Genomic DNA, 22,263 nt, shown 5'->3' on the forward strand with positions numbered 1-22,263 from the left:
AAGTTGACAAATTGCAAAGATTTAAAGACATCGGTAAGTGCCAGTTTCTACCACTTTGTATGGTCATATATCATCCGGGCAGAATGTGGGGAAATGAGAGCCATCTCATCACCCTAATGTCTGAGAAAGAACTTGGATCTCAAGTGTAGTTCAATTTTCTTAACTCAATCCTTTTAAATGTTTGAAACACTCTTAGCATTTTGTGTATCAATCATTAGCAGATCAGAAAGTAGTGTCTTTAATCAATGTATATGAGCAGTACAAGATACTTAAAGTAAAAAATGGCATAAAAATAAAGATAAACAATATGACTTATATATTTGTATTTGAAGCTTACTGAATGAACATTTTAGTAAAGAGAGGCCACATAGTAAATATCTTTTTATAGAAGATAAGTGGGATGTTACATGGAATAAAATATCAATATTGACTTTTTAAATTAATTTGAGATTAATGACTTTTTTATTTAAAAGAAGATAAGAAAAATGCAGTTTGTTTTGATTTTGGGGGCAGGCACTTTATTTTTTAATCTAAGACAATGCTACTCAAAGTCTAATTCAGTTTAGATTAATGTAGATTTCTAGATTTCATTGTATTTAATAAAAATAGTATATTAAAATTAAATGAAAACCATCTTGTCTAGCTGTTTCCAATCTTTTATTTTAAGAATTCCTCTAGGAGGCCTTCCTTAACTCTATCCTAGTTTATGTGCTTTTCTGGCCTGTTCTATCCAACTGCATGCTTATTTAGACTTCAATACTTAAACATATTTTCCACATACAATTCTCTCCTTCTTTTATTAGCCCCTTGAAGAAAGATTGTCTTTCATCTGTATCCACATGGAAGAATATAGTGTTTAGGATAGAAATATGTACCACAATTGTATTTGATAAATTAATAGATCAATAAATGAATTAATTTTTTAAAGTTTTAGCACAAAAGAAAAAAACATCACCAATACTTGCAAGGAATTAATTTTATTTAGAATAATCACATGGATATAATTTTAGAAATTTCAGAAAATGACACGAAAAAGAAGATTATAAAGATCATTTACTATAATCCCCATTTTACAGTTAAGGAAGCAGAGTCACAAAAACTGAAATATTTTTCTCTTAGTGTCTTAATAGTGATAAATTCAAAAAGACATGACAATTTTCATTACATTTTGCTAACTACCTTCTATAAAATTACACACATACACACACGTGCACAAACACACACATTTAGAACTAATTAACAATTGACAAACAAATGTTTCCATTAGATTAAATTATGTTAATTGTAAGATTCTTTGGAGCTTTTTTGTAAGTCTCCTTTCAGTTACTCTGTTAGGTAAGCAGATCATTTTGTTTAATTCCTTAAGGTTCCGGATAGCCTGAATTGTATGCCATGAAAAAAATGTGTATTTCTTTACTTTTCTTGTCACTAGCTAATTTATTAACAGATGAGTAAATAGTGATAAATTTCTTTTAAATCTCAACTTATGCTAATGATGCTCTTAAATAAGAATTGCCAGCTTTGCTAGACATGTATTTTTTTAGACATGACTAAGCAGAGCTTTTTAATGCATTTTCCCAGCCTGAAAAAAACATACCAATGGTTTTAAATGTAATTGTTCCTGTGGCTTAAAATAATATCACACGAACAACTAATGTAAATTGCCTTGTACAGTGTTTTCTAACATTTCTATCATTTTACACAACAGGTATGTGTCATGTCAAAGACACATTATCTCATAGTTATTATTGTGCTGTATAAAGATAAATATGTTTTAAAGATAGTTAATTTAAAAATTTGCAATTTTGTATTTTTCTTCTTAAAATAAATATGTACAGGATAAAGCTTTAGCCCGTGATATTATTGTTATACCCTAAAAATAAGTTTTCATGATTGATATGGTTTGGCTCTGTGTACCTACCCAAATCTTAGCTCTAATTGTAATCCTTATAATCCCCACATGTCAAGTGTAGGACCTGGTGGGAGCTGGTTGGATTATGGGGGCAGTTTCCCCCATGCTGCTCTCATGACATTGAGTGAGGTCTCAGGAGATCTGATGGTTTTGTTTATGTTTGACAGTTCCTCCTATGCAGGCTTTCTTCTCTCTTTTGCCTGTCACCATTAAAGCCACACCTGTTTCCCCTTCTGCCATGATTGTAAGTTTCCAGAGGCCTCTCCAGCTATATGGAAGTGCAAGCCAATTAAACGTCTTTTCTTTATAAATTACACAGTCTTGGGCAGTTCTCTATAGCAGTGTGAGAATGGACTAATACAATGATGAGATGAAATGGAAGATCTAGGAGCTTCTAAAAAACACGAACTATTCCTAGTGAACACAGAATGGTCACTAGGAATAGTGCACGTTTTTCGAGGTAGAAAAAAGGAAAATTAGGCATTTTTAGTCTGACATTTATATTTATTCTTATCCCAAAGAGTCTTAAATATTATTTCAAGAAAGTATGACAACTAAGAAAAATATATAAAAGTCTACATAATCCCCAAAATGTAACCTTATATTATGTGGTATGAAAGAAATCATGTAAATACCCTCAATCTATTGGTTGTTTTTCCTTGAAATAGTTTATAAATGTACTATTCCAGTGATCAAACTTTCTCATGCAGTAACAACAGAACGTTGTCAACCAAAAGATGTTGTGTTTAAATTTAAGCAATGTTTGGTTAGAAACATTTGCTTACTCTTTAACCCAGGAATATTTACTGTGGTCATTTATTTAATGAGATAAATAAATTCAAGCTTATAAAATTGTTAATTTCTGAGTATAATCTGTCCCATGTTTTAGAAGCTAGGCTTTGGTAGAAACAGGATTATCCAAAAATATTTAACATACTCATAGTTTATTATATTAATAATTAATAGTATAATTAATTATTACTATTAATAGTAATAATAATTAATAATATAATTAACTGTAAGTACGAGAATTTTCTTCTTTGCTAGAATTCTCATTGTTGACATTCTTGACCTTCTCATTGTTTTCCAAATATGTGGTAGATTTTCAAACAGTTTCATTTCAGCTTCCAATTTGATGATTTTCATTTTTAATCTATTAATGCATTCTTATTTTGTATTCCACAAAGTAAATGACTTGTACTCTCAAAAATACTCGGGTAATGAAAGAACAAAGATTATTCCAGACTAAAGGTCTGATGATTACACTGTGGTTATATGAGAAAATTTCTTTGTTTTAGGTAAATATAACTTAAAAAGCTCAAGTCAAGGGACATTATACATTATAATCGGTAACTTACTCTTAAAAGTTTCCAAAAATATTTATAGGTGTGTAAACTGTTATATAAATAAATATACATGCATATGCAAATATGTGTGTATATATGTAAATAAATGATAGATTAATGTATAGTCATATGTAATAATAGATCATGAAAAGGCAAATGTGAGTAAATAGGAAACATTCATAGAATCTAGATGAGTAATGTATGTAAATTGTTCATACTATTTTTGCAGTTTTATAAATCTGATATCATCTCATAGTAAAAAGTTAAAAAAACTAAATTTAATGGTTTTATTATATTCATATAAATATATCGAATAATTTAAAACTTCATTAAATGTTTTAAAATTTGTCTGAAATACTTTACATTTCAAAAACATCTATCAAAATCTTATTTTGGCCGAGTGCATTGGCTCAAACCTACAAGATCTCAGCACACTTTTGGAGGCAGAGGCATTGCTTGAGGCTAAGTGTTTGAGATCAGCCTGAGCAATAAAGCAAGATCCATCTCTACAAAAAAATAGGTTTTTTTTGTTGTTGTTGTTGTTTTTTTTAAGTAGCTGAATGAGTGTGGTGGCTTGTGCCTGTAGTTCCAGACACTTGGGAGGCTGAGGTGGGATGATTGCTTGAGCCCAGGTGTTTGAGGGTACAGTGAGCTGTGATCATACCACTGCACTCCAGCCTCGGTAACAGAGCAAGACTCTGTTTACCTCTTATTTACATCTCAAAGTAAATAAATAAATAAATAAAAATACCAACTACAACAACTTATTCTGAGTCAAGGACTAAATTAAAATCCTACAGACAATTCAAAAAATATAAAATCAGGATGTTTGATAACATATTGAAATAGAATAATTTGCTGAGTGTCTCTCTTTCGCTCAAAAAATCCTGTTTAAATTTAAGAGTTGATATATCCAGAAAGATAATTATAGCAGAGTAATGTAGAAGTAAAATGTGTCAGCTCTGATTATACATAACATCAACGCAAAGTTGTTTTCCACATTCTTACACGATCATTATGGAAAGTACTATATACTATGAAAACATTATGCTATTGTCACTGCCAGAAAGCAAATGGTTCTCTTAAACCACTCTTAGAATGCTTTTAAAATTGTGTTTCCAAATCTTGCAATAAGAAAAGTTTTAATTATTATCAATTTAAAGCTCTAAAGTTTGCATGAAAAACATTACAGTGAGTAGAAGGTGTAATGCACAATATTGCATATAGTTGTACCAAAATAAAAACGAGCTCTTTCTGGTAATTTTCTTTGTTGTTTGAATTGTTTTGGTAAATACACAGGAATAGCAATAGTGAAATTCTAGTGTAAATTTATGTTCTCATTTTTTATATCACTTTGAAAATGAAAATATGTCTTTTACTGTACTTCTGTAGATAACATGCTTTTACAATATGTCTGACTAATTTTTCTTTATTGGGCAAAGACATAAAGATTTGCTATAATGAATTGCATAAGGATTTGTAAAACTGACCCTGAGGAATTTAATGTACTGGTAAAAATTGACAACCCAAAATTGATGACCCAAAAATAAAAAAAAATAGTTAGAAATTAGGTTATCAATCTGAGTCTATTCTCGTGCAATCAGGTAGATCATAATAAAATCTTACAGAAAGAGCAACTATCTAGATATATGACACATATAGCTTATGTTTCAGGAGGGTTAAATATTTGGGAAAGCAGATTCAATTTTAAAAATAATTTTCCTTCCATGGATTTATGTACATGGGACTTGGTGGCATGGTGACTTGGATACATTTCCAACAAGGCCAGGGCAATTCGTGTCTCTCCTACTTTTGAAAATCCCCAGAGTACTTTGATGGGTGCATATGGTCTTTGGTCCTGCTTTGGGATAGGGAGACTTCAATCTCACAACTAATACACTTTGTTGCTGTTGTGGTGGTGGTGGTTGTTGTTGTTAAAGTAGGTAAGGTAGGGATAGAGGGACGGACAAGGATAAGAGGCAGATGCAGAAGGAGAGGGCAGTTACACACCACTGGTCAGGTTTGACTCTAACTTTTGTTTTCAAAAGTCACAATGGCCACCTTTGAATCCTCTAAGCAAAGCTTGAATGTTTTCAGCCCACAAAAGGCTGTCCATCAAGTACTAGGTCCTCATTAGCGATATCATCTATCCTGGCTTTAGGAACTCTTGGCTCCACAGCCACACTGCCCTTGGCTGATGCTGAGAGAAGTCAAGGAAGTGCTTTTGTGCTCACTTGGAAGAAATAAACTAGCATACTGTGAAATGCCTCTTGGAGCTGACAGCAGTCCCCAAGAAATAGCACCCATTTATTGTCTCACAAACTCCTAGTCTTCTTGAAATCAAAAAGTTAATTGTCATAGATACAACTTTTTGTTTTCTTGAAAACAAAGTTTATGAGACAATAAATGGGTGTTATTTTAAGCTACTAAATTTATTGTAATCTCTAACACGCAATAGTAAATTATAATAATGTGCTGGCTGTACAAATTAACCAAGGATGTCAAATTTCTCTCTTTGTCTTCCTTCCTCCGTCCTTTATTTCTTCCTCTCTTCCTTTCTTAAAACACATTGGATTGTAGCACATACTAATGCTTGATTTTCTCCTCGTACATCATATTATAAACATATTGTGATAAGACATAACAGGTGAAGTTTAACGATATAATTTGATATTAATTAGACATTTTTGTGACCTCTAGTCATTTTTCACTGTAATTTTGGACCTTTGGAATTCTATAAATATTGTTGATTAATTGTTGGTGAATAAGTTATCTAATCAATTAAATATCAATAAAGCAATCTCTAAAATTTAAGAGCAATCTCTAAATTTAAGAAGCAATCTCTAAAATTTGTTTTAAGAGCAATCTCTAAAATTTAAGAAATTTGGGCCCTTAGTTTCACTACTCACAACACAAGTGCTCAAAATAGTATATGGCTAGTGGCTACCATATTGGATGTCACAGATACAGAATCACACACCTTAACACAAAACATCCTACTGAATATCCCTTATTTATTTCATGAATCTAGTATAAACTGTTTTAATAGTCTAAAGATAAATGACATATTTCTGCACTCTTAGATATCTTATTTCAACTTTACGGGGTCAGGATGGTGAAAGTCTATGCTCAAAATATGCTCAACATATTAAAGATATACTGAAGGTGAACAAATGCTCACCAATTAGCAGTAACTAATTACTCTCCTAGTTCTCAGATCTAATGTGTATTTTCTCCTTCAAAAAATATTGTATTAAAATAATCAATTTGATAAACTTTATGAAATTGGATGATGAATTCAAACATAATCTTCTCCATAAATCTGAAAAATATTATCAACGTTACCACAAAAATAAAGGAAGGTGAAAAGAGTCTCCTATTTGTTCTGAAAATCAGACTACTTGCTTCCAGTGCTTAAATATAGATCAAAGCTTCTTGCTGCTTTGATGTCATTGGAAACAGGGCACCATGGTGGTTAGGGCATACTCTGGGACTGAATAGCCAAGTTTGACCTGTAACTGTGGCATTTCTTAGTTGTGTAATATTTCTGTGCTTCAGTTTCTTCATCTAGGTATTGGTAATAATAAATTAGTCCATAATTACTAGGATTTTTATTGGAATTGAATAAATTGTCATACACACCAAATGCAGAACTCAAAAAATATAAAGTACTTGGTATATGTTAATCATTACTATAAAGTCTTTTTTTTCTGTATTTGTTGAAGGATCATGTCAGCTAGTGTCATATATGTTTTATGAGACTCAAGATAAAAAATAAGAAATTACTCAGAAATTTAAGCAATGTGGAAAATTGCTATCCTTAACCAACCTATGCTAGTATACTCAGGTTTATGAGAATAAATCTTATAAGACTTCAAATATTCGAAGTCACATAAGTGCACCTGTTGTATACCATTGCTTGGTATACAGCTGTTTTAAGAATCCAATGTCCTAAATATCCAGAAACATTGTTAGAGCAAATGATTTTCCTCTGAACTTTCCTGAAAATAAAATGTATAAACCATTAGCTAGAAAAGAATCATGATTGAACACTGAACACTATCATATACTGTCATATATAAAACTCAGTACGACAACTGTAGCTAGGCAGATGCATTTAGAAAACATGACATTAGCTCCAGCCTGCTCTTTGATCTGAATTATCAGTTTAATTAGATTAGCCTGCATTGAATAGAGTATCCAAATTCTTTGCAGAAACATTTTTTTGTTTTTTTGTTTTCCAGCAATTATGTTTCTTAACTGCTTCAAAGTATTCCATTTACAAGACATGGAAAACAATCCTTAAAAGGGGAATGTCCTTTCTGTATTCTGGCATTTGTGATGAACACCAAATGTATTTTTAAATAGGATTAACATTTCATCTTTTATTTAACAGAAAGCAAAATAACTTCAATTTCCTTGAAAGTCTATTAAATTTTCAGCCATTGCTAAATAGTCTTCTAGAATAGGTAAACATCCTTGTAGGCTGAACTAATGCTACCTTATCTAGAACCACAAGTCCTAAAGGTGCAATATGAGAGTAATGATTTATTTTCTAACGTTAAAGGCAAAGGATAAGAGGTCCAACAAAATAACATACAGAAAAAAAAACAAGATTGTGGATATTACTTAGAGCAGATGCCATCAATATCTCACCATTTCCCCCTAGTATTTGGCATCTCCAGATCTCACGGCTACCAACTGTCAGTAGGAGTAGGTATTTATCCAGGATGCATGTGGATATTACTTAGAGCAGATGCCATCAATATCTCACCATTTCCCCCCTTAGTATTTGGCATCTCCAGATCTCATGGCTACCAACTGTCAGTAGGAGTAGGTATTTATCCAGGATGCATGGGACAAGCAAGAAATTCCAGAGCCTTTATGCTCCTTAAGAATAGGAGTGAAACAAGGGATTCCATGTGGAACTACCTTGCCTGCCATCTCCCGCTGTTGAGGTAACTCTGAGGTATTTTCTACACTGTTTCTCTGCAGCAGTAATCTGTTGACCATATATTTTATAGTGGTCTCTTTTTCTTCCAGTCTCACATATGTGATCCCCTAAAGTTTATTCCTGAAATAACCTGCCAAATGAACTAAATTCACCCATATACTGGCCCCAGGATCTGCTTTTCAAAGAACTCAACTTAAAACATCTGTAACAGAATGGAGTAGAACAAACGGGTAGCAATCAACTTTGCAACTGCTACTTTTGGGCAGCTGTAGGAGAAGACACCCAAAATCGCAGACTGAGTATCCATGCCATCTTCACTCTCACTTCTATCCACACAATTCACCAGCTAGTCCTTTGGACAGCCAAAGCTACAGCGCAGGATGAGTGTGCAAAGGACAAGGGAAGAAAGTGCAAGCAGTCTTCCATGCCAATTCACTTTCCCAACTTCTCCCAATATTCTCCAATAATAAGTGATTCAGAGAAAGAAGAGCTCCTTTCAGGGATGCATGATAACCATTAAGAAGCTACCATGGAGCCATAGGGTAGAAAAAAGAAGTTATCAAATAATGAGGAAAGTTATAGGACAAAAATAAATAGGAAAATGAAAATAAATGATTAAATTGGTGAAAACCTTATTAAACATACAAAGGAAAAGAGAATAAACTGAAAATAGCCAGTCAGCTAAAAATAGTCATGGTTATAGAAAGTGAATATTGGGAAAATATTTTTAATATTAATTTAAAAAGTGTTTTCCCACCATATAGAAACTCGAGAAAGAGTATGCCCTGGTCTTTTCTTGAACAAAATAATAAAAAAAGAAAAATCTTGTGGAAAAACTCCAAGTAACAAAATGGTGGCTACAGTAAAATGTCTATGGTGATCACTGAATACATTTAAATATAAACTGAAGGTAGAAAGATGTTGGAATCATTGTAACATAAGAGAAACTAAAATATTTTGTGTAAAATAGATATATCCATATTTTTGAATAGCTATTAACCATTGCTAGAATTGTGTATGTGAATCTTTTAGTAGTGTGAGTAGAATAGAAAAAAATGGACTCATTTTTTAAACTTTGACTGATCCTCTAAAAGTAATAAAATATAAGCTTTTTCTCCCCAAAAGTTTTTTGTCATAGGTTACTAAGAAAGCAAACATAGTTGGGATGAGAGGCTGGATAGGAATTAGGAAGTCTAGATTCACACATGTACCTATGGACATGCTAATTTAACAGGGAAGCAAAATGAAATAACTCTTGAAGAATCCACTGACTTGGACAAAGCATAACTGGACAGTTCATTGGGAATCTAGAGTTGTCTCTGTGTGTGTGTGTGTGTGTGTGTGTGTGTGTGTGTGTGTGTGTTATGTATATATGAATTGGGCATATATTTGTCTGCATGTGTTTGTATGTGTACCCTGTGAATAAGTACACAAATATGCCTTCAATAACAGGAAACATGTTACACCCTATACAAGATTTGTTGTGGGGTAGAAGGCAAATGTGTAGATTTTTTTGTTTGTTTTAAAGAGGACCTCAACAACAACCCTCATTCCCAGTGCTTTTCTTAAACAATGTGATTTTGTTACTTCTCCCATGGAGAGTTTAGATCCATGTCCCCCACACTTGCAATTGGGTGGGATTCAGATTCACCTGTTACAAAAAGAGAACTGTGAAAATGATGTTATATGATTTCTAAGATGAGGTCAGGATAAAGATGACCTGTCTTCCTGCCATTTATGCAGAAGAAGAAACTAGCTGTTTTTGGATAGAGATAATATTAGCCTGAGTTTTGGCAGATTTTCATCCATAATGTCTGTCATTGGATAAAGCACTATGGACATGATAGAGGGCTAATGCCTGAATACCAGGAAAATAATAGAAAAAAATGTAAAACCAAAGTAATGTATTACAGTTATTATACACAGACTTTAGAACATATATGATTATTATGTTTAAGGGAATATTAAAAGATACCAGAAATGCATAAAAACAATTAGAGTAGAAATACTGGTAATAAAATTAAGAAATCAATATTTGAGTTTAACAGTAGCTTAGACACAGCAGAACAAAGGATTCATGAACTTGAAAGACTGACCAACAAAAATCCTGACTGGAGCACAAAAAGACAAAAGGATAAATGAACACAAAAGAGAAAGAGAAACGGACAGTGCAAGTGTTATGTACATTTGTTACAGGTGTTCAAGATGAAGAGGGCAAGGAAAATGAAGAAGGTGCCACATTTGAAGAATTACCATGAATTTTACAAAAGTGACAAAAGATATAAAACTAGAGTTTCAACAACCTTATAAATTCCATACTGTAGATTATAAATGACTTAAAATCATTTTTAGGTACAGACATGAATAACAAAGCATAAAAATATAATTTTAAGAAAATCAGGGAAGTTTGATTACACATGGCAGATTAAATAATATCAATAAATAATTTTCAGTTTTGTTAAATTTAATAATAGGATTATATTTATATAAAATATATCTAGTTTTTTGAAAATGTATAGAGGAATGTTAAACAATATATAGGATTTCGTTTAAAACATTGAATATTTCTGCAAACCAATAAATAGAAGTTATAGATGCAAAAATTTGCCAAATATCTTACTAATTGTTTGGTGTAACTAATTATAATGAGATTTGTTGTATTAATGTTATGTATTCAAAAAGTAAAATATAATTCATAATTGATAAAGGGTTTTACAGATTTAAAAAATAAAAATTTAAAAGATTAGACAATTTATAATATATTATACTAGACAATTCATAAAACAGAGATGACGAATAGAAATTTAAAACACAATTTAATGTTATTCCTATAGAGAGAGATATTTGTTCATGTGTTGATTACTTCCTCTAATATGTGTGTATATGTTTGTATATATGTGTGTGGGTTTCTGTTTTGCAAAATTGGGTTAGTAATATTTTCATAATACATTAAGAATATTTTTCTGTCATCTTAAAATTTTTTGAAATATTTTTGATTTTACCATTATAAGACTGTTACATTATTTTTGAAGGTCCTTCTCATCAAATAATTTGTTTTTAAAAAACTGCCAGTTTTAAACATAGTACTCTGATAAACATGATATATACCTATTTCTTGCCCAGTCATTTTATTTTCTAAAATATGGTTGTGGCAGATGAAGGATCACTATGAATACTTGATACCATTCTTCCCTGTGAATCTGGACTGGCCTATGTGAATTGCTGGACTAATAGAAAAGATGAGATCCAGCATCATCAACAGGAAAAGCCTTGCCCATTCCTGGCCCACTAAACCATCACATAAAATAAAATGGTTATTGTTTTTAAGGCACTACATTTTGTATTTTTTTCTGTGGAAACAGATAATCAGGAAGGTTTTTTATTGGCATTATTATGGAAAATAACATCAGGTTTACATTTATTTTCATATTATATTTCTATATTAATCAAACTTCATTCCAGACTTAGTGTGTTCCAACTTTTAATATCATACACTCTATGATCACACACTTCCAATAAATACTTGTAAAATACATATGTGAATAGTTGAACAATATGAAATTTCTTAAATGTACAATGTAGATATTTGAAAATAATAAAATGTGGAAGAAATAAACAATATCATTAGATAGATTGCTAGTTGAGAGAGATTCATCATAATGGGATAATTTTGAAGTCTTCTCTGCTGATTTCTAGCCAGAGATGTTTTACTCATTGTTTTGAGAAAGAACTTGTAGTGGAAGCAGAAGTCATGTTAGCTCTGACAGTTACTCTCATTTATACTTTTAATACTTTTTTAAATCCACAGATTCTTAGCAAGTATTGTTTTTGGTATTACTTATCCATTTCATTACATTTAACTTAATGGAAACTGCATAATATTCTACTTAATTAGAAATAATTAATTAAAATACATCTAAAAACACGAAAATTACCCCTGGAAGCTTGTGCTCACCCTTTCTGCAAGTAAAATTTCCATTATTTCTCAGTACCCCTCATATTTGTGAGTTGGTGCCACATGATGATAAATAAGGACCAAATGCTGGTAGAAGATGGAATCTATATATTATGTATTACATGCATTATATATTACATATGTTAATATACACTATCCTACATACTACATATTATATTTGTAGGTTACACACACACAATAATTTATAGTAACTTCTTTCTCTGCTGCAATTCGTGGATTTGTGTCTCGACATGGTTACGCAGTTGTATGCACAAGACTTTGTAGAACATTGATTAAGATGGTCACAATTTGAGCTATTCAAATTCAAATATTACTGACAGTTCAGTATTAGACATTTTTGTACTGTCTCATAAGCATCTTATATACAATAAAATATCAAGGATAGCCCATAATACTATTTATAGTGTTTGTTAAGTGTCTCAAAATTTATAAAGGTGTCCTTTTGTGATTTTTAATTCTGAAGGTGTTAGTCCAGGGTAAACTTCTTAAATGATGAGTTAAATAAAATTTGATTTGAAGATACCCCTTTGCTTTACTTGAAAAACACTCTGGCATTCTTCATTGCTCCAAGGACCTTTGTATAGCTTTCCTAATTAAGGCCATCAATCTTGACCATTTTTATTGCCGATTTGTGATACAGGAGTGCTTGGCTAAGCCTTGAAAATTAAAAGATCATGGAGTGGTTGTTTGTATGGCGATTCTAGCTGTCACTTTGGTGTTTGGTTTCCACAGTCTATTACCCATTACATTGGATGAGAACTCCATAGATACAAACTTTGCCTATTAATGAAGGGATTTACAATGACAGAAAACAAACAACAAACAGACAACAAGGAAAAATGCAAAACTGAGATTCCTAAGGTGCAATGTCAGCAGGCCTGTAAGAAATTACCCTCACATCCTGCATTTCTCACTTAAAACCAAGATTGAGAATTACCCCTTCTAACTGTGGCCATTTTATTAGGCTAAAATTTAATTTTATCCTGTTAGTGGCACAAAAGTTATGTTCACAAAAGGTTACCTTCCCAAGCTCATAATCTCCTAACCACTCAATTCTCAGTAAATGATCTCATTTCCTACTTTATCCTTTGAAGAAAAAAATTATAAGAACAAAATTTATTTAATTCTTGCACCAAAATTACCTCAGCTCCAGTCATCCTTTCTTTCTTCTTTAAATGGAATAGATAATTGCTCCTGTTCCCATTTCTTCCAGCCTTCTCTGGTAGAGTGATCATCTCTTTCACCTTTATCTTTATGGAATCAGCTCTAGTGCTACTTTGGTATCAAATAAAACAAAAATTTACCCATATTGGCAGCCCCAGTGTCTAGTATCAGTTCCATTCAGTTGCCTCCTATTCTTCGCTGCTTTGAGTCTCTGGCCTGCTAAGCTGTCTGCTTTCATTGTCAGTTCAATAAACAAACCTCAGTGACTTATCCAATGTTGCAAAACTGCTTCAAATAGTATCCAAGAATCCCCACAATCTCTCCTCTGCCACCCTGCTCCTAATAAACAAAACAAAAAAACCCATTATAATTCTCAGTGAGCCTAGATTAGTTTTACAATAGCCATACCACAATTTCAATAGGTAAATGGAAAGATATAAACATTATAGTAACATTTTATTTTACCCAAACATGTCCCAGACAGATAATATGTACAATAACGCAAATATATTTTCAAGTTGAAAATTGTAAACAAAAATATTATGTCACTTTTTTAACTTCTAAGATTTGTAACTGAAAACCCAGCCCCTTTCTTCTGTAATAATATATTGAATTTAAGTTCCCATATCTAATGATGCATTCTCCATTATGCAATTTAGATTTCAAAACTTGCATATTATCATTAAACTATGATGTATCTTATCATGCCAATATCAATAGAAAACATGCACTGTTCAAAGATGGTTTATAATTAAAATGCTGAAATGTATGTTCTTTGTTGTTTCCTAATCAACTTTTATTTTGAAATAATTTTAAATTTATAGAAATGTTGCAAATGTAATACAAATATTTTTAGTACACCTCACAAAGTTTCTGTTTCTCCTAATGTCATCATCTTATATGACTAAAATATGTTTTTTCAATCTAAGAAGCCCACATTGTTAACTCTAGTCTTTATTCAGATTTGACCAGTTTTTCCACAAATATAATTTTTCTATTGTGGGATCCAATCCAGGATACTGCATTGCATATAGTGATTATGTCTACTTAGCCTATTCTGGTTTCTCAGTTTTCCTTCATTGTTATTAGTTTAACAATTTTGATAAGTACCTCAGAAGTATTTTGTAGAATGTCTCCCAATTTCATTCAATTTGAATTTCTCTAGATTCCTAGCTCATAATCAGACTGGGTTATGGTTCTCTGGAAGGAATACCACAGAAGCGATGTGCTCTTTTCTTCGTATCATATTAGGGGTTCATAATAGTCACATGGCATCACTGATGACTTTAAACTTGGTCACTTGTTTATGATAGTGGGACACAGGTTTCACCATTGGAAAGGTACTCATTTTCTCTTTGGTCTTTAATAAATACAGCTCTCATGCTGAGTGGACACAACTAGCTGTATCTGCTGAAATAGGAGTATTTATATGTCTTCATTGGGGTTCTTCCACAAAATGTATATCTTCCCACATGCATTTATTTGATATTTTATGTATATCAGTTCAGTATACATGAATTCTATTAATAATCAATAATTAAGTGTTTTTATATTTTGGCCTATAATCTAGTACTACGCTATATATTTTGTTGCAAAAATTGTTCCAGATTTGGCCACTGGGGACTCTTTTCAGCTGATTTCTGTGTCCCATTGATCTGCCTCTATCCTCTTATTTCTGAGCACTTCCTTCTTGTTTCTACAAGAAGCTCCAGGCTCATCTTATGTTTTCCTCACCCAACCCTAGCATCAACCATTGCTCTGAGGAGAACTGGTTCCTTTCATTGGAAACTGGTATTTAGAAATCAAGATCTGAGCATTGTGAGTGCTATTTGCTTTTGGAGTTCATTTCATCTAGGTGCTCTCAATAGAAATAACTAGATGTTTGTTATATGTAGGTAATACCAATCCATTTTTATATGTACATATTTATAATTGTTTCTTTATTTACCCAACTGCCTATGTATGTAAAGCATATGTGTGTGTGTGTGTGTGTGCATGCACATATGTGTTTGTAAGTTTATACTGACATATCAACTCCCATCCTGCATATGGTATTCTTTGTGTCCTGGCTTTCTTGCTTATCTGTGACTTTCCTTCCTAGCAGTGAAAAATCTGGAGCCCACCACCCATCATCTATTTACTTATTTATTCAGCCCCAGTATATATGAAAAGTAGTTCCAGAATTCGTAACCCTTGCACCTATGAGAAATAAATTTACCAACTAAAATGTTTATGCATAGTTCATTTAGTCTTTTTCACTGAAATTTGCAAACTCCATTTTTAAAGTTACTGATGTCAGCTTTTATTACTCCCACACCCCATTTCATGCTGCTACACTACAAGTACAATGTGTTACAGTTCAATTCATTTGTTGTAGTCTGCATTCCATCCTGAGATTCCCTGGCATCCTGGTCCATGGCTACTTTTGTTTATTTATTTCTTTTCAATAGTTTGTTTCATGATCTGTTTTCATTGGCTACATACATTAAAATTATCTCTTCGTGTTGTGCAGTTCTGTGTGTTTTGACAAACACAAGGAGTCAAGGAGTCATGTATTCACCCCAATACCATACATGTCAGTTCCTTAATCCTAAATGTTCCTCTTTGCATCTCCTCTGTAGTCAAGAACACCCTCAACTCTGACCTCAACCTCTGACCTCGGCCTAACACTTATCTGCTTTCTGTACATATTATATGCCTTTCCTAGAATATTATATATGAATGGAATCATGCTATATGTAGTTTTCTGGGTCAGTTTCTTTCACTTATCAAAATTCATTTAAGATTCATCCATGTTGTTGAAGGAGAGTTCCCGTTTCTCAAAATCCTGGCTAACGTTTGCAGTTTTATCAAGTATTAGCCATTCTAATAGGTGCATAGTGTTACCTCATCCTGGTTTTAATTTGCATGTCTTTAAAAGAGAGAAAATAATTTTTATGTTTTTATGTGTAATCCATATGTCCTTTTTATACTTATTTTGATTTTTATGAGTACATAGTGTATACATGGGATAAATGAGATACTTTGATATAGGCATGCAATGTGTATAAACACATCAGGGTAAATGGGCTATCCATTACCTCAAACATTTATCATTTCTTTGCGTTACAATCATTTCCATTATACTTTTTTGGTTATTTTTAAATGGACAACAAATTATTATTGACTGTACTCCCCAGTTGTTCTATAAAATACCAGGTCTTATTCATTCTTTGTAACTATGTTTTTGGACTCATTAGCATCTTCACATTTCTTCCCACTCACCACACCCTTCTTTTATGAGTTCTAGTTTATTGGTATATAGCTGCTCACAGTAATATCTAATGACACTTTTAATTTCTGCCGTATTAGTTGTAATATCTCCTTTTTTCATCTGTGAATTTATTTATTTAGGTTACTCTCTTTTTTTTCTTAGTCTCGCTAAAAGTTTGTCTATTTTAGTTACTTCTCAAAAAAACAACTTTTCATTTCATTGATCTTTTGTATTGTTTTTCAATTTCATTTATTTCTGCTCTGAGCTTTATTATTATTTTTAATTCTACTAATGTGTTTGGTTTGCTCTTGCTTTTCAAGTTCTTAGAGATACATGGATAGGTTGTTTGATATTTTTCTACGTTTCTGATGTAGGTACTTATTGCAATAAACTTGTCCCTTGCACTGATTAATGATTTTGCATGTCCCATAGGTTTTTGTATGTTGTGTTTCCATTTTCATTTGTTTCAAGGAATTTTTAATATTCTTTTTAATGTATTCATTGGCCTACTTTCATTCAGGAGCATATTGTTTAATTTCAATATGTTTGCACAGTTTCCAAGTTTGCTCGTTATTTATTTTTAGTTTTATCTTATTGTGGTCAGAGAAGACACTTCATATGGTTTCAATGTTTTTTAGATTTCTAAGACTTATTTTTTGACCTAACATATGATCTATCTTTGAGAATGATCTATGTGCTGAGGAGAAAAAAATGTGTATTCTGTTTGGATGAAATATTCTGTAAATATCCTTTAGGTTAATTTGATCTATAATGCAGATTAGATCCAATGTTTTGTTGCTGATTTTCTGTCTGGATGATCTGTCCAGTGCTGATAGTGGGATGTTGAATACTCCAAGTATTATTGTAATAAGGTCTCTCTGTCTTTATTTCTAATAACATTTTCTGCATAAATCTGGGTACTGCAGTGTTGGGTAAATATGTATTTACAATGGTTACATCCTGTTGCTGAATTCATCTATCATTATATAATGAACTTGTTTGTCTCTTTTTATAATTTTTGACATAAAATCTATTTTGTAAATATAAGTATAGCTACTTTTGTTCTTGTTTCCATTTGCATAAGATATCTTTTATTCATCTCTTTATTTTCTGTGTATGCGTGTCTTTATAGGTGAAGTGTGTTTATTGTAGGCAACTGATTGTTGGATCTTCTTTATTTTTATCCATTTAGCTGATCTTTTGACTGGAGGATTTAGTCTCTTTACATTTAATGTTATTATTGATAAGTAAAGACATTACTCCCATTAAAATATATTTTCTCATTGTTTTATGGTCTTCTCTTCTTTTCTTCCTTCTGATCTTCCTTTTTGTGAAAGTGAGGTAATATGTTTTAATTTCTATCTTTATATTTTTTCTGTATCTGTTTTAGGATTTTTGGTGTGATGTTACCATGAGGCTGGCAGATAACATTTTATAACCCATTACTTTAAACTTATGATTCATAATTCTGATTGCAAAAACAAACAGGCAAAGAGAGAAAAATAATACAACTATCAAAACATTATATTTTAAATTCATCATTCCCTCTGCCACTTTGTAACTGTTTTCTCCATTTATATCTTATTATACTATCTATGTCTTGTAAAGTTGTTGTAGTTAATTTTTGATAGGTTCATATTTTATTCTTTCTACTCAAGATATGGGTACTTCACACACCACAATCACATTGTTAGATTGTTCTGCATTTGTCTGTGTACTTATTGTTGCCAGTAAATTTTTATACTTTCAGATGATTTCTTATTGCTCATTAACGTTCTTTTATTTCAAAATAAAGAAGTGCTTTAGCATTTATTGTAGGACAAGTCTCATGGTATTGAAATCCCTTTTTGTTTGTCTGGGAAAGTCTTTATTTCTCTTTCATGTCTGAAGGATATTTTCACTGCATACAATATTCTAGGATGAATGAGTTTTCCTTCAGCTCTTTAATTATATCATGCCACTGTCTCCTGGCCTGTAAGGTTTCTACTGAAAAATCTGCTGCCAGACATATAGAAGCTCATCGATGTGTTACTTTTTCTTTTAAGTTGCTGCTTTTAGGATCCTTTCTTTTTCCTTTACTTTTGGGAGTTTGATTATTAGTGTCTTAAAGCTTGAGGTAGTCTTATTTGGGTTAAAAATGCCTGGTTAAATATAACCTTCTTGTACTTGAGTATTGATATCTTTTCTGTAGGTTTGGGAAGTTCTCTGTTATTAGTCCTTTGAATAAACCTTCTACCCCACCCTCTCTCTCTAGCCCTTCCTTAAGGCCAATAATTTTTAGATTTGTTCTTTTGAGACTATTTTCTAGATTATATAGGTTAGCTTCATTATTGTTACTCTTTTTTCTTTCAACTTTCCTGACTATATTTCCAAATAACCTCTCTTGAAACTCATAAATTCTTTCTTCTGCTTGATCAATTCTGCCGTCGAGAGACTCCAATGCATTCTTCTGCATGTCAGTTGAATTTTCTGGTTCCAGAATTTCTGCTGTATTCTTTTAAATTATATCAATCTCTTTGTTAAACTTTTCTGATATAATTCTGAATTCTTTCTCTGTGTTACCTTGGTTTTTATTGAGTTTCCTCCAAACAGCTATTCTGAATTCTCTGTCGGAAAAGCCACATATCTCTATCTCTCCAGCATTGGTCACTGATACCTATTTACTTTGTTTGCTAAGGTCATGTTGTCCCAGACGGACTGGATGTTTGTGGATATTTGACAAAGTCTAGGCAATGTCTGTTGAGTTAGATATTTATAAAGGAGTTATGTATTTATTGTCATTTTCATACTCTAGGCTTGTTCATGCCCGTTCTTCTCAATAAAGCTTTTCAATATTCCAACAGAATTGAGTGTCATGATCTAAATTTTTTTGCCACTGCACCCATATTTTCATAAGAAGGCACCGGAAAACCAGTAGCACTGTGAAAAAATTCAAACCATTTGGATGAGCTATAATTTCAGTCACAAGTCTTTGTGAACTTAGAAATGTTTTCTTAGATGTTACAAACAGGTTTCTATCATTTACCAAAAAACAGAAGAAAGCAAGAAAAAAAAGCTCCTACTACCTGAGACTAAGAAACATAATATGATATTGTAAAGCAGTCTATTATAATTAACCCAATCGTACAAGTAAATTATTGAAACTTCTTCAGTTCTAGCTGGGGGTTATTTATTTGTTTATGATTGTTTATGGTTACTATGTCCACCATGAGGTCTTAACATTTTTGCCTTTAATTCTTTCCATGGGTTTGAGCACAAATCTACATGGTGAATGATGTTGTGAGTATCTTACCGTTGCAATAATGCAGTCTTGTTTTTTCCCGTATCATAAGAAGTCTGGTATTATTATTGGTATTTTGACTGAAATTATCATTTTCTCCCTTAATCATTTAACAGATATGTATGAGTTGTAGATAGCAGATTAATTGCCTTTTATTCTGCTATTTTCTGAAGCCTCATAATCATTTCTGTGATAGCAACACTGAGTGCTATCCGTAAAACACTAACAACATAGAGACATTCAAAAATACATAGATAATACTATTTCTGAAAGAAAATGAGTTCTAAATTTCTAACATCTGATTACTGGAACAGAACATTCACATATTGTATATATCTTTCTCTGATAATAATCAGGAGTTATCAAGGAGAAGAAAAAATTCACCAAAACACATATGCATCTTGTATATTAAAGTTTCCTTTTTTAGTGACAAATTTATTTTAAGATACAAGCCAATTGGCAATTGATACCAAAATGCCAAGTTTTTAAATTAACAAATAATTAGTTATATTAGTATCGAGAATAATGTATCCTAATGGAGATAAAGAAAATATAAGGATTAGTTATAAGTCCAGCAAAGAGATATATAGGGGAAACTAAAATAATTTTTTAAAAAAATGCTGTCTCTATAGGTGCACTTTCATTTTCATGGAGACCTTCATCTTACTTTTCTTGGTTAGTTGTTATCTCTGGAAAAACTCTGGAAACACTGCCATGACTTGCCAAATGTTCCAAAATTATAGAAGAATTTCAATGTCCTTACCAACTAAGGCAGAGTCTTTTAAAAAAATACAGAAAGAGGATATAATATAGAATATAAAGACTACGGCAGTAGTTTATTTTCACAAAATATTATTCAGGAAATTTGATATACTTAGGTTCTGAAACTTAAAAATCTATTTCCTTTATCTCTTATGAAGATCCCCTTTGCCACTCATGTGACAACTGAAGTTTAAATATTTTGTATAATTGCCAATATCCTGGTGAGAAGCATTTATAACAAATGTGTTCACTCTCTCCATTAAGGTTTATACCACTATGAGCCTGATGTACTATTGATTGGTTTTTACTGTGGTTGCCAAAATCCTTCTGCTAGAGCAATTTCCTGTAATTGTACTTGTACAACAAAGCTAGTGACATTTGAGGGTAAGGGCAAGAATTAAAAAGATAAAACATTTTTGAGGCTCTAAATATTCCCAGTAATTTGAGAATTAGGTTATCATTAAATAAAATATAGTTTTTTCAAGTTAAAAATGCAAACCTTTCTATTTTAAATTTGTCCACAGATGCAGGCTCTGTTATTATAGCTTGTTATTATTTTAATCATTAATAAAACTATTTTGAGTTGAAAAAATTAGGTTGATCTGCTTTGACCTCACTTATACTCATGTCACTACTCTCACAATAGATTTAGTGGCCAAGATTTTCTATGCACTCTATCTAGAGAAAAATGACACATTTGAAGACAAAGAATATATATCTTCATGCTGAGTTACGAAGGTGGCCCTTACAAAGAAAAAAAAATTACTCTTAAAACTGGGTTTCAGTTCAAGATCTAAGTTTATGAAAAATAATTTCTATTAATCCTCTGAGCTAGGGCTTTTGAAAAAGCATACAAATGAATTCAAAATGTAGAAAGAGGGATAATGCATAATGATGTAAGGAAAGAAACACCATCCTAAAAAAGGATTACATTTTACACAGTCGATGAGAATGGGAGGGAGCATAGCTGAATTAAAATGTGAATGTGAGTTTTTTAGTCCCTGAGTCTGGGAGGAAACAATAAAAATACAACAAACTGCCCATTTATGTTTGGGAATCCTAGAAAAGAGGAATTGTTGTCCAGCTCCTTAAGAGGTCCTCTAGAAAGACTGCCAGGGGCATAAAGAGATCCATATGCCTTGTGTCAGCAGTGACTGAGCTGAGAATCTGAACAGATAGGCCTGAGGAGCTTTCAGAGTTTCCTGGATTCTAAATAGGAATATGAAGATATCTGTAATGGGCCATTGTATCTGGATAATTTTGATAATTTTCATAGCCAAGATTAGGAAGAAATTAAGTAGATGCTTCGGACATGTGACTTTGTCATGTAGGAATACATGCATATTTCAATATGAATGTGGCATGCTAAGTAACTTCTGATTATATAATGTGTTTGGCAAAATTGTGGCTTATAACAGCATTAATCCATTTATTCTCCTCACAATCCCAAAATCTGGAAGGGGCTCAGATGGCAACTTTTATTCTATATGACAACACTGGAGGTAGCTCTACTTGGCTAGTAGGACCTGCTGTCAATATGGCTCAGACATAGAGCTAGTACATTGATGTTGGCTGCTGAATGATACCTCAGCTGAGGTTATCAGCTGGAAAGATTA

This window comes from Pongo pygmaeus, chromosome 17 (assembly GCF_028885625.2).
Source record: "Pongo pygmaeus isolate AG05252 chromosome 17, NHGRI_mPonPyg2-v2.0_pri, whole genome shotgun sequence".
NCBI lineage: Eukaryota > Metazoa > Chordata > Mammalia > Primates > Hominidae > Pongo > Pongo pygmaeus.